General features: G+C 40.9%; 1 protein-coding gene across 1 annotated transcript in view; it reads left to right on the top strand.

The window, feature by feature from the left end:
• LOC147747319 (FRAS1-related extracellular matrix protein 1-like) overlaps positions 1-15,558 on the top strand; it is a 1,022,199-nt gene that overhangs the window by 569,416 nt on the left and 437,225 nt on the right. The window lies entirely within an intron of this gene.

The following is a 15,558-nucleotide window of genomic DNA, read 5'->3' as shown; positions in this document are numbered from 1 at the left end:
ATGTTTCGGTATCCTCAAGATGCTCCGAAAGTTCTTTCCACTGCTTTCTGAGGAACATCGGAGAATAACTGTACAGGCCCTCATTGGATCCAGACTGGATTACGCTAATGTTCTGTATCTGGGCCTCCCGGAATACCTCTTACAGCGTATGCAGGTGACCCAGAATGCAGCTGCACGAGCCATTTTTGGCCTGCATCGTCGAGCCAGTGCCTCGAACTTGCTGCAATCTCTCCACTGGCTCCCCATACGGAAGAGGATAATATTCAAGGCCATGACACTAGCTCACAAAGCCTTACACGCCACGGGTGCAAAATACCTACAGAAGAGGTTGGCTTTTTATCGGCTGACACGATCTTTAAGATCGGAATCACTGGCACTTGCAGTAGTCCCTCGTATAAAGAAAGCCCGTGTTGGAGGACGGTCCTTTAGAATCCTGGCCCCTCAGTTGTGGAATTCTTTACCGCTGTCTTTTCGGTCCACATCTAATCTGCTCGCTTTTAGGAAGGGTTTAAAGACCTGGCTATTCTTTGGCTAGAGCTTTTGAGTCTTATCCTCGGGCTCTGCTTTCTTTTTATTGTTGTTATGTTTTTTAGTCTCCTTTTCTGGGTCTGGAGCACAAAGCGCCGGGACACTCCTTTGGAGTAGCCGTGCGCTATAGAAGACCCATAATAACATAACATAACATAACATAACATAACATAACATAACATAACATAGTCTTTCAAGGAAAAAAAGGCAGAGCGTCAGGACATGAAGTGCTAGTCTAGCAAGTGCTGCTGTGACGTGATACTTTCAGCCATTACTGACTTATTAGCCAATGGTATGTTGCATTGTGGGGCTTGTAGTGCTCCATTTAACATAGTCATTAAGGGCTTAGAACTCTAGCATGGAAACTGCTGTTGGCTAAAATGCCAGAAGTTACTAAAGGTGTTATACAGGACATGGAGCAGCCACTTGACAGCTGTTTTTTTATAATTATTATAAAATCATCAGATTGTTTCACATTTTAAAACAAAGGTAAACTCTGCTCACATATTTTGTGATGTTTCACGCCCTCATGCAAATCATTAATTATACAAAGTATTGGCAATACAATAAATGTATTTTGTGTGGTGGAGCATTTTATACTAAGCTTCACAACACAACAAAGATACAACATGAACTGCAGCAGCACAGTCATCTTTAACACAAAGAATATGTAAGGACAAGACAAGTAGCAGTAGCAGGAGTAATGTCACACAGTTCTTCCACACCTACAGAACACGTACAACACAGGTAGCTAATGCACTAATGCGGGAATGACAGGAGGTAAATGAGTGTTGCACACTCATTATAAACATACAGAAACAGATACATCTCTGATGGAACTTACATATGCATGCTCACTTAAGTTGAAGAACTTACACCTAGTGTAGTATTCTTTTTATTTAACTGTTTATGTTACCATTTATATTATTTAACATATACAACAGTACATGTCCCAAAGATGGGGGGAGCATGGTGTTAAATAACATTCCAATGCAGATTATTGAGAAGTTTCAGCTAGCGCACAAGGCCTTGAATAGAAAGTGATAGATATTTATGTCTCCCAAGGAAGGGCAATGAGAGATCGCAACCTACACAATACATCAGTGTATTGATAGAGCTATCCACCCAACTGGGGCTTTGCCCCTGAACATGGGAAGGGGGGGTGATGATTCAGGCTTAGGGATGAGCTAGCTTGTTGGAGGTGACACTGGTGCATCACTGGAGTCGGGCTCCAGCTGTGGTGTAGATGATGCTGCGGGGTAGGTGTGCTGGGCTTGTGGGGGAGATTGTGTGACTGTATAGTTGAGGGCGAGTTGGGGGAGGGACGGGTGGAGGAGTGCCCAGTATAGGTGTGAGTGGGAAGAGACTGAGGTCAATGAGATCTCAGTTCACGGCGGGAGGTCTTCGCTCTGCGTAAAGTGTGGTATTCTTTAACCGTGAATTCTGCATCTACCACTAGGAAGCGTCGGTGAGTACTACTGTTATCTGTTTGTGTAATCTCCTAGTTATGGGATCCCTAGTTTGTTTGAGGGTACTTATGTATTGATTCTTTGGTTTTCAAAGTATTGAGAAGTACCCATTATCTAGAAGGTCTTTGTTATTTGGTGCAGCTCAGTTACAGCCTATGTATCTATGCTCTAGACAGGAGCAGGGGTCAACCCCTTCCAAAAGGTTTCGAATGCCCATGTACCAGGCACTGTGCAATCCCAGCCTCGGTGTTGTACATGTTTGACAGAGTGGAAGAGCGGCCTTCAACATTTTAAAGTGACCACATTTCATAGACTTCTACAACATAAATTCTTAGCTGTACAGTTAGAATTATTGGGTAAGTGTAACATCTAAGTTTTGTTTAGACTTTCGTGGTGGAGATTATTTTACTTTAGCTCTTTCTTCGCTCTTCTGTTTGTCTTCACTTCACAGACTTGTTCCATTGCAGTTTTTATTTCTTTGATATATTATGCTGCATGCTCAGTTCCTTTGAGGATGTCTATAGCTTCTTGCAGGTCAGTAGTCCAAGTCAAAGGTTTCACTGAACGCAAGAACTCCATCTCCACCTCTCTAAAAACACAAAACTCCACATACTTATGTGTTTCACAAGCCTCTCAGGACAGCAATACAATGTTTTACCTTGTTGTTTTTACCTTGCACTCTAAAAAAAATGAATGTGTTTCTAAAACCACATTTATCTTTTGCTCAAAATTCTCTTCGAGCTTAAGATGAAACCTATCCAGTCACATACCAGCTCCATCGATCAGTTCTGGGTGACTCCCTTATAATTTTCTGCCCTCCATGCCAGCATTGTGTAATAAGATTTGTTTTGCAAAGGAAAACCTTCTCTCTTTCTATTGCTGTAAGGTAGGAGTCAAGTAGTTTTACTATTGCCTCTATGGTACTGTAGGCTCCCCCAAATCTTTGAGGAAGGAGGTGTTGAGATATGCTGGCTGCTGCCTTTGTAATAAAAGGAATGAAGAAAATTAGCTGTAAAAGAAAACAAAATATGGTGCAGAATCCAGAAGAAGAAGGTCCTTACCAATAGACATAAAATAAAGTCCTGTCCGAATACAATACAGAAGAAATAAAAGATTTTCTATTAATGAAGGAAGCATTGTATCACTGCAGATGTGGATAAATGTATCAATATTGTTAAACTGTCTTCTTAAGGTGAACAGCTTAAACTCCATGACTAGAAATTTAAAATCCTCTTTCAGTTTTGTAAGAGGTGTTACCAAAGCAAGGACCATGAAGTTGCTGGCATCATAAGGTAGCAAAAAACACACAATTGATGGACGGAATGCAGAATAAATCAAAACATTCACCCCCAGTCAAGAGATAAGGGTTAAATCCATCATTCTTTTGCTCACCATGCCACCCCAGCCAATCCAGGTCCTCCCTGGACTGGAAACAAGCATCCTAGAACGGGTTTCAGTGTTTGATCACTCATCAGACAGGATGGCTTGAATCCAGTGGCACAGTGAGCCCGGTACCCACATCTGGGCACACCCGGCATGCTTAGGGTAAGGAAGCAAAGACACACAATTGATGGACGGAATACAGAACAAATCAAAACATTCAGCCCCAGTTAAGACATCTAGGGTTAAATCTATCATTCTTTTGCTCACCATACCACCCAGTTTAGATCTGGCCATATGTTATGTTATGTTATGTTAAGTGCAATTTGTAGAGCGCGCTAACACCGAAGCTACATGGCGCTTTAAGACTGAGTGAGTGAGGGGGAGGCATGAGTGAGGGCTGTTATTAACCATATGCAAATCAGTCTTGACTCTGTGCCTCATGGGAACAGTCCAGCCCGAACTGCCAATCCAGGCCCTCCCTGGACTGGAAACAAGCATCCTAGGACCGGTTTCGGGGTTTCACCCCTCAGCAGCCAGGATAGCCTGAATCCAGTGGTACAGTGACTAGAAAGGGGTTTACGAATGGAGCGCACTGCTAAGAATTGGAACAAAACAATCTGTTTACTTGCTGTTAGATATGAGGTGCAGCACAAGGGGGCTGAGGGAAAGGCCCTAAACCCCCTCCAAGTAGTGCCAACCTAGGTTGGCACCGTGTACAAAGAAAATAGCATACCCACGCGCACCCTAAAAATTATACAGTCATATTAGGGTTGACTCTAGAACGCTTGAACAAATCCTGTTGTTTGAACAGTAATAATTGAATGTCTTTTCAAGTTTCTCGTGGGTAGGTTTTGTCTTTAATGTTCATTCAAAAAACCAGCCGACACGTGTTTCGTCGCGTGTGGGACAACCTTCCTGCGACTCTTCAGTGCTGGGGAAGATACAAATGCAAGTGATGGGGTACATAGGGTGGTACACTTGTTAACAATAGAAAACTGTCATATCATAGGATCCAACCTGTGCTAAAGGGAAACCACAACACATGCGCTCAAACTCATGAAACAACCGGGTTGACGGAATATTCCGGAGTAGGGAAAGGGGAGTGGTGTGGTGTATGTGGTAGATGACAGGACTTTGAGTGGCCCTAGTTGATGGAATGAGTGGTGATGGGTGTGATGGGTACGTACAAAGGTAGATGTGTAGGGAGGGTTGAACATAAGACTAAGGCTGGTGAAATTTAAGTACAGTACACGCACGCATCCGGAGTGTCTGGAAAGAGTCACCATGTAAGCATCCTAAGAACGGACTATTAGGCCTGAGCATTCCTGTTGACGCTGTTGGCACGTAGTGGAAGTCTAAAAGAAACAATAAAGGAGTGCACATCCAGCAATTACCAACCTGGGCATGACCTGGTTTGGCACAATTGAAACACCCCCACTGGAGAGGTGTGTTACAGGTGGTGGATAAAAGAAAAAATAAATATAATTCTTTGCTATGCTCACCGCTCTGTCTGTGATAATTCGGACCCGACAGGGCCCTTGACTTGTAGGTAGAGGTAGAGTCATATTGTCTGAATCTATAAATCAACAAAAAATGCATTCTGTTGATGATGAAACGGTAGTTACAACTATAATCGGGTCCCTGGCCAACAAACCAAATGCTCACCCTATTATTGGGGCTGTGGTCCCGATATGATGAGCGAGTAAAAGGTAGAACACTCTCGGATGTGCCTAGTATTTGTAGTAGTTCAAGCTGAGAAAAAAGGACACCGAGTGAACCAAAGGGAGAAGGGAAATGGTGGGGGGTTCGTACCCTCATGGGGGTTCGACAGGTTAAAAGAAACATGGAAGCCACACTAAGGGTGGACAGTAGCATGTGCTGTAAAGTGTGTAGAGTCACAACTAGGGTCAAGAGGAGCGTTACATGGCCCGGCTAATTCAAAAAATGAAAATTGGACAAATAATAACATACTATAAGATCACGTGGCTCCAACTAGGCCATAGTTTACGTGACGTACTGCATTAGCCGCAAAAATTCTTTGTATAAAAAAGAAAAAAAGGACTCGAAACCGATGTCTAAAATTGCTCATTATTAATCTCAGGTGACCCCATAAAAGTTCTGAAAAAATACACCAGTGGGTGTGGGAATCTAACCCAGGGGTTCTATTTGATGCGCTAGTGTGATATTGGATGATTCGGAGAACTGCAACTTACTCAAAAGAACGAGTCGAAAGTTCGGGTACACACAGCGATGAAAAGCTCTTTAGAATACGTCAAGGATTGGAGCCTGTATGGGGAGAAATAATGTAATTGGTGATTCTATGAGGCAACACCGTGTTAGGTGAGATGCCCCAAAACGCGAGAGGAAACGCTGCACTTACTTGAGAAATGTATGTGCTGATATGCACGTAGGAAGTGTAGCGAGCTACAGTTAGCTGACTCTTCTTGGAATCCCTGTACAGAAATAAATAAAAGTCGAAGGACTGGCAAGAAGTTGTACCTGGGTGCCTGTTCAGAAAAACAGACTCCGTATGTACCTGGAACAAAGCATGCCCAAACTTACTGTTCCCATCTGGCGTGTGCGTCTGTAGGGGTGAGTCGCTCTGTGTACCCGGTAGTGGTCACAGAGTGCTTGGGCCAGAAGTATTTAGGCGCAAAGTCACGTGGGCGCCGACGGACTGAATGTGAACAACTAGAGCGTGTAGAGATTAGGGAAGTACGGTGAATTTGGGTTTCACGATGATCAATAATTCTGCTCAGCAAAGATTGTCTGGGTGGTCCCCATATAAAAATAGAAAACCCATTATTAAGAGTACGGCACCCTTCTTGTCATTGCGTTTATGATGCCGCAAATTTTCATTAAAGAGATAGTCAAGATCCTACGAATAAACCCACCGTAGATATCTTTCTATAAGTGATATGTGAGCCTGCTCATATTGAATTTGTGTAAATTACTGGCTTATGGATGACATAATGAAAATAAATGGAATAAAATAAGTTCTACTGTTCATGATCCATGTCAATCTGGTTGCACAAATTCAAGAAACATCGAATCATGGCTGTGACCACGGTATTTAAGCACAGATATATATTTCGTAAACAAAACATTCATATTCTATAATGCCTAGCTGGATGAACAGCAGATATGTTGTTCCCCGAGCTGCTTTCTTTGGTCACCTGTGCCTAATACATATTGTGGGGAACCATAATAGCTCATATGTACATGCAAGCGTTTTTTGCTACTCATAAAAAAGGTTTGGCAAACATTTTGGAGCCCTACTTGCCATGCTTTTTAAGACACTGTGGTATCTGTTATAAATTAACTAATTATGAGTAGTAAATAACGCTTGCATGTACATATGAGCTATCATGGTTCCCCATAATATGTATTAGGCACAGGTGATCAAACAAATCAGCCCCGGGAACAACATATGTGCTGTTCATCCAGCTAGGCATTATAGAATATGAATGTTTTGTTTATGAAATAAATATCTGTACCTAAATACCGTGGTCACAGCCATGATTTGATGTTTCTTGAATATTGTGCAACCAGATTGACATGGATCATGAACAGTAGAACTTGTTTTGTTCAATGTCTTTTATTATGTCGTCCAGTTTTGCATGTCAGTAATTTACACAAATTCAATATGAGCATGCTCACATATCACTTATAGAAAGATATCTACAGTGGGTTTATTCGTACGATCTTGACTATCTCTTTAATGAAAATTTGGGGCATGATAAACGCAACGGCAAAGAGGATGCCGTACTCTTGATAATGGGTTTTCTATTCTTATACGGGGACCACCCAGACGGTCTTTGCTGAGCAAAATTATTGATCATTGTGAAACCGGAAGTCACTGTACTTCCCTGATCTCTACATGCTCTAGTTGTTCACATTCAGCTCCGTCGGCGCCCACGTGACTTTGCGCCTAAATACTTCCGGCCCAAGCACTCTGTGACCACTACCGGGTACACAGAGCGACTCACCCCTACAGACGCACACGTCGGACGGGAACAGTAAGTTTGGGCATGCTTTCTTTCGGGGACATAGGAAGTCTGTTTTTCTGAACAGGCACCCAGGTACAACTTCTTACCAGTCCTTCGACTTTTATTTATCTCTGTACAGGGATTCCAAGAAGAGTCAGCTAACTGTAGCTCGCTACACTTCCTACGTGCATATCCACACATACATTTCTCGAGTAAGTGCGGCGTTTCCTCTCGTGTTTTGGGGCGTCTCACCTAACAATGTGTCGCCTCGTAGAATCACCACTTACATTATTTCTCCCCATACAGGCTCCAATCCTTGACGTATTCTAAAGAGCTTTTCATTACTGTGTGTACCCGAACTTTCGACTCGTTCTTTTGAGTAAGTTGCAGTTCTCCGAATCATCCAATATCACACTAGCGCATCAAATAGAACCCCTGGGTTAGGTTCCCACACACACTGGTGTATTTTTTCTGAACTTGTATAGGGTCACCTGAGATCAATAATGAGCAATTTTGGACATCGGTTTTGAGTCCTTTTTTTTTTTTATACAAAGAATTTTTGCGGCTAATGCAGTATGTCACGTAAACTATGGCCTAGTTGGAGGCACGTGATCTTATAGTCTGTTATTATTTGTCCAATTTTCATTTTTTGGATTAGCCGGGCCATGTAACGCTCCTCTTGACCCTAGTTGGGACTCCACACACTTTACAGCACATGCTACTGCCCACCCTTAGTGTGGCTTCCTTGTTTCTTTTAACCTGTTGAACCCGCATGAGGGTACAAACCCCCCACCATTTCCCTTCTCCCTTTGGTTCACTTGGTGTCCTTTTTCCTCAGCTTGAACTACTACAAATACTAGACACATCCGAGAGTGTCCTACCTTTTACTCACTCATCATATCGGGACCCCAGCCCCAATAATAAGGTGAGCAATTGGTTTGTTGGCTAGGGACCCGATTATAGTTGTAACCACCGTTTCATCATCAACAGAATGCATTTTCTGTTAGTTTATAGATTCAGACAATACAACTCTACCTCTACCTACAATTCAAGGGCCCTGTCGGGTCCGAATTATCACCGACAGAGCGGTGAGCATAGCAAAGAATTATATTTATTTTTTCTTTTATCCACCACCTGTAACACACCTCTCCAGTGGGGGTGTTTCAATTGTGCCAAACCAGGTCATGCCCAGGTTGGTAATCACTGGATGTGCACTCCTTTATTGTTTCGTTTAGACTTCACTACGTGCCAACAGTGTCAACAGGTATGCTCAGGCCTAATAGTCTGTTCTTAGGATACTTACATTATGACTGTTTCCAGACACTCCGGATTTGTGCGTGTGCTGTACTTAAATTTCACCAGCCTTAGACTTATGTTCAACCCTCCCTACATATCTACCTTTGTACATACCCATCACACCCATCACCACTCATTCCGTCAACTAGGGCCACTCAACGTCCTATCACCTACCACATACACCACACCACTTCCCTCTCACTACTCCGCAGTATGCTGTCCACCCAGTTGTTTTACAAGTTTGAGCACGTGTGTTGTGGTTTCCCTTTAGCACAGGTTGGATCCTATGAAATTACAGTTTTCTATTGTTAACAAGTGTACCAACCTATGTACTTCATCACTTGCATTTGTATCTTCCCCAGTCCTAAAGAGTCGCAGGAAGATTGTCCCGCACGCGACCAAACACGTGTCGGCTGGTTTTTTGTATGAACATTAAAGACAACACCTACTCATGAGAAACTTGAAAAGACATTCAATTATTACTGTTCAATCAACAGGCTTTGTTCACGCGTTCTAGAGTCAGCACTAATAAGACTGTATAATTTTTAGGGTGCGCAGGGGTATGCTATTTACCAGTGGTACAGTGAGCCAGGGACCCACGTCTGGGCATACGCGGTGCACTTAGGGCAAGGAAGCAAAAGACACACAATTGTGATGCCAGAAGCCGAAATCTTTGGCATATTAAGGTAGGCCTTGCGTGGAGGAGCAAGAAGACAGTTAGAAATGAAAGTGAGGAAGAATGTTAAGATGTGTACTTGTCTCAAAATAGTGAAAAAATAAGATTCTTTGAATGGCGGTATCACAGGAGGTGGTCTGAGCAGTCATGGGCTGTGGCAGAGTTCAGATAGGCTCACAGTTGTTATGAGAACTAGGACACCGAGCCGCTCTCTCCAGGCCTCCAGACAGAGGCAAAGGAGGCCTATCCCACCTCAGATTAGTAAATTTGCCCAGGAGGCACCCCAATGACACAGGGGTCGACCACTGCCTGAGGGATGGAGGGCTGAGAGAGAAGAGTAGATGCACCCTTGGCTGACTGGAACGTAATCTGGAAGATGCGAGCAGGGATACTTCAAATTGCAGAATACTTCATGTGGTGGCCAAGTGTGCAATACACATATGTGATGATGAGACAAGAGCTGCCCCCTGCACAACTACAGGACTCATCTTCACCACGTCTAAATTCAAACATGAAACAGAATGCTCGCAGTAAGTAGATAACACGAGGTTTACTGTTTGTTTGTCAACTCGTCAGTTTCTTGTCTACAAACAACCAATTGACAAGCCAAGAATGCTGACACCAACATTCTATAAGAAGGTAGGGGAGAGTGAGAACCCAAAGAGCAAAAGATGACATGAAGCAAACTAGCTGGAGGTCAAAACAGGGATATGTACATGCCTAAATAAACAGAAAATCAGGCTAATTATTACATTGTAACACTACACTTGAGTTCAAGAATAGAAATTATTTAAGTAACGAATACTGTTAATATCAAATTGTGTTATGGGAATACAAGAAATTGTTTTCTTGTATTCCCATGCACCAGTAACTCTACTAAAAATCACAATACCTCATTCAAAATACATATGAAGTTTACTGCGAACAAGCGAGTAATAAGGAGATAATTGGTGAATAAAGCCATTAAACGCATGGGAGAAAACGTGATTCACAAAAGCACCAGCAGCCAAGCCCTTGCTAGTATTCAGCAATACTGCATTTAAGGAAATGGTGTCATAAAATCTGGAGATTAGACTGCTATCTATTTGAGTACCAGAAAGAATAAAATACAGTGTTAAAAATACAGTTGGCACACTTTTATGATACATGTGAAAGTTGTTATAAAGTTTGGAGTCAACTAAAAATGGTGGATGATATCAGTTTTAGCATATGCATTGAGGGACATGGCCCTTTTAACTGCAACAACATAAAAGATAATGGAGTTATCCTGACAGATTACTTCAAACAGTACGAGGGGATGTTGTATCAAGACGCTTCTTCATCACTTGATTACACCTCCTTTTTTAACTGTCATAATTTAGCAAAATGCCATTTTCTAATGCAATCCGGGCATGCTTTGTTGTAGTATTGCTAGGCCCATGTATTCCTTTTTCTTCATTTCTTTTATTTGTACTACTCTCTTGGCCCGCTGATGAATCTTGTTTTGTGCCGAGAGGGGTTGGGTAAAAAGGGTCCAGACAGGCATCCAATGAGGACCAGGAATTGTATAACTGGAATACTAACTAGAAATCAGATTCATGTAAAGTACTCAAAGAACAATGCTTCAAAGATATAGGATTATTACTGCAAATTCATACATACCAAGATCTCAGTTAAAGCTTTACAAAATAATAGCATTAGTACCTGATGCTCTGAAATCTCTCAAATATGATCTCTCCTGATCATTGGTAAACCCAAATTAAAAATGCATATTCAATTGAATGGAAATAATTCATGATAACTGAGTCAGTAGGGTAATTTTTGTCTGTTTTATCAAAATTTAAGAAAAGACAATTGCATCAGCACATTCGCATCAGGCTATAAGATCAATTGGTCAGATTCTAATGATATACCAAAGCTCAAGAGTTCAGGAAGGGACATAAAACATGCCAGCTCAAGCAGTCTTCCAGGAAGGAAGAAACCACTTGGAGCATATGGCATTTGTGTCAGTTCGGTAAGAAGCCAGGCGAGTCTACATCGGGCAAGTCAAGATTGCCAGGAAAGTTCTGCAAAGTCTCCACCACACAATGTGTTTGTGTCAGCAGAGCTTAGAAGGTAAAGAATTAGCTAGCAGTCTGTCTGTCACCATTCTGCACAACTGTCAGTTCAATCGGGCAATATTATATTCTTATATTCCGGAGGTGACACTTCCTTCTGATCAGACCACTTAGTTCATTGGCCAGTTCCTATAGTATGAGTGTCAGGCGACATAACGAAGACAACAAATGTAGAGACATAGGTGGGACTATTACACAATTCTTAAGCAATCCAATAAGTGAAATGTTGAAACAAGGCTTCTTTAGCAAGAGCACATAAGTGAGTTCAAGAGGACAGTTTCCCAGGCAGATGTTCCAGACTGTAACGAAAAATGTAGCAAAGTATCTTGTACAGCAGACAAGAACTTTCAGGGAAGAAAACACTGTTCATGTTACGGGTTACATTGAGAAATTCTATCATGAGTAGTGGATTCAGCAATTCAAGAAAATTCATGTATGCAGTCGGGCTTACGTTAATTTTAGCTAATATAACGTAAATCATATATATAATTATTAAACATGCAAAGATATATGCCCTCTGGACCTAAATTTATTTTATGTCAGCTCTGCTGAGCTCAATTCTGGGGCTTAGAAAATATTCTTCTCCACACAAAGAGATTATTAATGACTATTTCATGTTTTATTATATTTTTACTTTTTTCCTTATGTTTTACATTTTAAATAGCATAATTTCATTTGTTTTCGCAGTGTTTTACATGGATATAGCTGTGTGATAGAATCAACCCTCGGTTGCTGTGCGGGTAACTGGGGTGTCACACTCTCTCTCTGGCCAGTGATTCTATCACCTGGATATTTCCATCTGTGCATGCAGAGTTGTTCTGGGGTGCAGAGTTAGAGTGTAGAGTGTGTAAAGGACGTGTCAGTAGAGAGAAGAGAGGTGTGAGTTTGTGTGGGGTTTTTGTATAAATTGATTTTATTGTATTCAGTTAGCTGTTATCATACACGTTTTGAGACTAACTGCACTGTATGTACAGTATTACTAGTTAATTAATTATAACAGCTATATCTATGTAAAACACTGTGAAAACAAATTAAATGATGCTATTTAAAATGTGAAACATAAAGAAAAAAGTAAAAATATAATAAAACATGACATAGTAATTAATCTCTTCCTGTGGAGAAGAATATTTTCTAAGCCCCAGAATTGAGCTCAGCAGAGCTGAAATAAAAGAAATTTAGGTCAGTTAGGTCCAGAGGTAATATAGCTTTGCATGTTTGGTTGTTTTTTCCCCCTTTTTCCTGAACCTTTCTAGTAATCTTTTCAGTGGGTCGCCTTGTCAACCCAATATATATAATTATTAAATATAAGTAAATAGGGAATATAGCGACGTCATGATTCTAGTATAACTCTGATGCACTTGAAATCATTTAGTATGGTTACAAATAACACTTGTCAGTATGGTACACTGCTACTTTTCGAATGTACCAACATGTAAATATATTTCAAAACATACATTCAGAATATTGTTTTAAGTATATAACATTAGTACACATGCGAAATACAATATCTGAAAGTTTAATGGATGCACTGTTAATTTGGAATATGTAATACCTACTTTTAATTTCGGTGCACATTTTACTCACACAGAAGATACATTTTAGTAAAATTCCCCATCCCATTAGGTCTAATAATAATGTTTGATTACTTCTTATTAGTTATACACATGTAAATGATAATAAAGAATGATTAGAGGTAAACTCCATAGCTTGAGAGGTCTCCATTTACACTTTTCTAACACGAATTAATGAAATATAGTACTTTGATAATTTGTAAATCACAGTCTATATTATTTACACAAATGATGTCATCTCAGCTAGATCAGTTCTACATGCTTTCACGATGCAATAACTAAAACTTCTCTTCTCTTGTCATATTTTCTGGAACGTGTAGTAAGTAAACATTTATTATTTTTCTCTCCGAAGTGACATAATTGGTTTCTCATGGCATTAAAAGTTTAAGTGTGGTATCCTCTCCAACACCTTCACCTGAGCTGGAAACCTTGACATCTGGATGCTTCCTCGCTCGTAGCCACCACTGTTTACCCACTTATTCCTCATTCCTCATTCCTCTCTCCCTCATCATAATTCTCACACACGTGTCCCATATCACTTTTTCCCTTGCATGCTGAATCCCTCATAATTCCAGGGACTATTTGTTGCCATTTGCAATAAAAAATTCCTTTGATAATGAAGAAATCTTGCTCTACCTTTTCCTTTGTTTTAGTTTTTGATAAAGACCTACATTACGAATTAACCGCATCGCTGCTGCGGTTATTTTTGCGCTGTGCGGTGTTGTCGAATAACCGCGTTACATGACGAGCTCAGCTCGTCATCCGCACACGTCACCCGTGGCTGATGACGAGCTGAGCTCGTCATCAGCATCGAAGGGGTTAAACCCAAATGAACTGCAAACCAAAATCCTTAAAATCACAGCTTGAAATAAACATTCTCGAAAGTGTTGTAGACATTTCCATCCACAAGATTCTTGCAGCCTGTCCATTTGTGTAACTTTGTCAATAGTCCTACATTTGTGTTAGTTATGACAGGTTGTTTTCCACCCTTGGCCACTAGGGCATATCTAGATTAACATTGTTATTTCGAGGTCCAAAGAAATTGTAAGTGCCATTGTCGGAGCTGAATACAAATTAATACTGTATGCAGATGATTTTATAATCTTTCTAATGCATGTGGCACTCGGGGGGAGCTGTTAGCTTAATATGGTAATATTCTGGGACATAACAATAATCAGAAGATATTGGATATCATTTAAATATAACGTTTTTAAAGAAACTTTTTTATAGCTACAGCATGCAGTGAGCTATGAAGGGGTTCAAATGTTTATGGTTTTAGCATCTTTGTGGAGTTTGGTGACCGGGCTAGTCGGTCACAAACATGACATATGTCGTCTTCATATAACAAGTGCATTATAGGCTGTGACGCGTGTAACATGGCGGATGCGATACCAGTCACATTTTTAATGACAAGTTCTAAATAAGGCCCTAAGATTTTCGAGACGTAGGATAGATAATGGACGTAAATCTTAGGTTTGTGACATAGAAAAGGAGAGCTTGGTGTAAATGACAGATGACATGTATCAGTTTTGAGTAATTATTGTGTTTTCACGTGGGAAGAGGCGGTGGAGAGTTTGATGATTCCACTGAGATTTTTTCAGTTGTTTAGGTATCAGTTTATCTTTTGGTTTTCACTTGGAGACTGTTTGATTGGACGATGGCGACGGTCCCCTGAATGATCCAATCATGAGCCACAATAGTAAATGGTGCCCCGTTGTCAACGGAAAAATGATAAGAGGTCAATGTATGGTGCACATTAGAGTTAAACTTACAAAGTACTTTTCTTTGTACCAGGATGTAGCCTTATGAGTCAGTCTTGCTCTTTTGTTAATATAAATTGGTTTTAGGAAGAGTAGAGTAAGGCTTTCGTTTTTCAGGAAAAGAGATGTTTTCACAGATAATTCTGATATCATCTGAGCATCTGACTAGATATACTCAAATAAAGTAATACTTTCTACTAATAATACCCACAATGCCAAATGCTTTGTTTTATGGTAATTCCTTTACATCATGATTTGCATGTGTTTGTGCCAGTGGTATGTTTTGTCTGTGTTTGTGTGTGCATGCGAACGCGTGTGTGTGTGTTGCAGAGATGTGGTAAAATAATGATTTCTAGTGTAGAAACAACACGTCACAGTCCATGGCAAGGTTTGAGTGAGTGAGAATTCAACCAGGTCAAACCAATAAACCAAAATTAGGAGGTGTTGGGAAGACAGGAACATTCAGTGGCAGGGAGTGGTAGTGCAGGTAGCGCTAGCATACCGCAAGTCACACAGGATGTCACGCTGCGATTGATAGTGACAACTCCTAGATTTTTTATGGAGGACTTGGGAGTGGGGTGAGGCCCGAACAAACTTTACAGGTAGCCTTATGGGCTGAACATTATATTGGACTATACACCTAGTGGTCACTGATGAGCCCTGTCCAAATGATTATGCTAACTTCTTGCCAATGTTTAAAAACAAGTTTGTTTGCCCTGATGCTGAGGTTTCTGCAGAAGAAGCATGCATGAGCCCCAGCATGGCACTATGGATGTCCTTACATTTGTTA

Source organism: Lissotriton vulgaris, chromosome 1_1, assembly GCF_964263255.1.
Source record: "Lissotriton vulgaris chromosome 1_1, aLisVul1.2, whole genome shotgun sequence".
In the NCBI taxonomy this organism is placed as follows: Eukaryota; Metazoa; Chordata; class Amphibia; order Caudata; family Salamandridae; genus Lissotriton; species Lissotriton vulgaris.
This window is presented reverse-complemented; position numbering and strand designations above follow the sequence as displayed.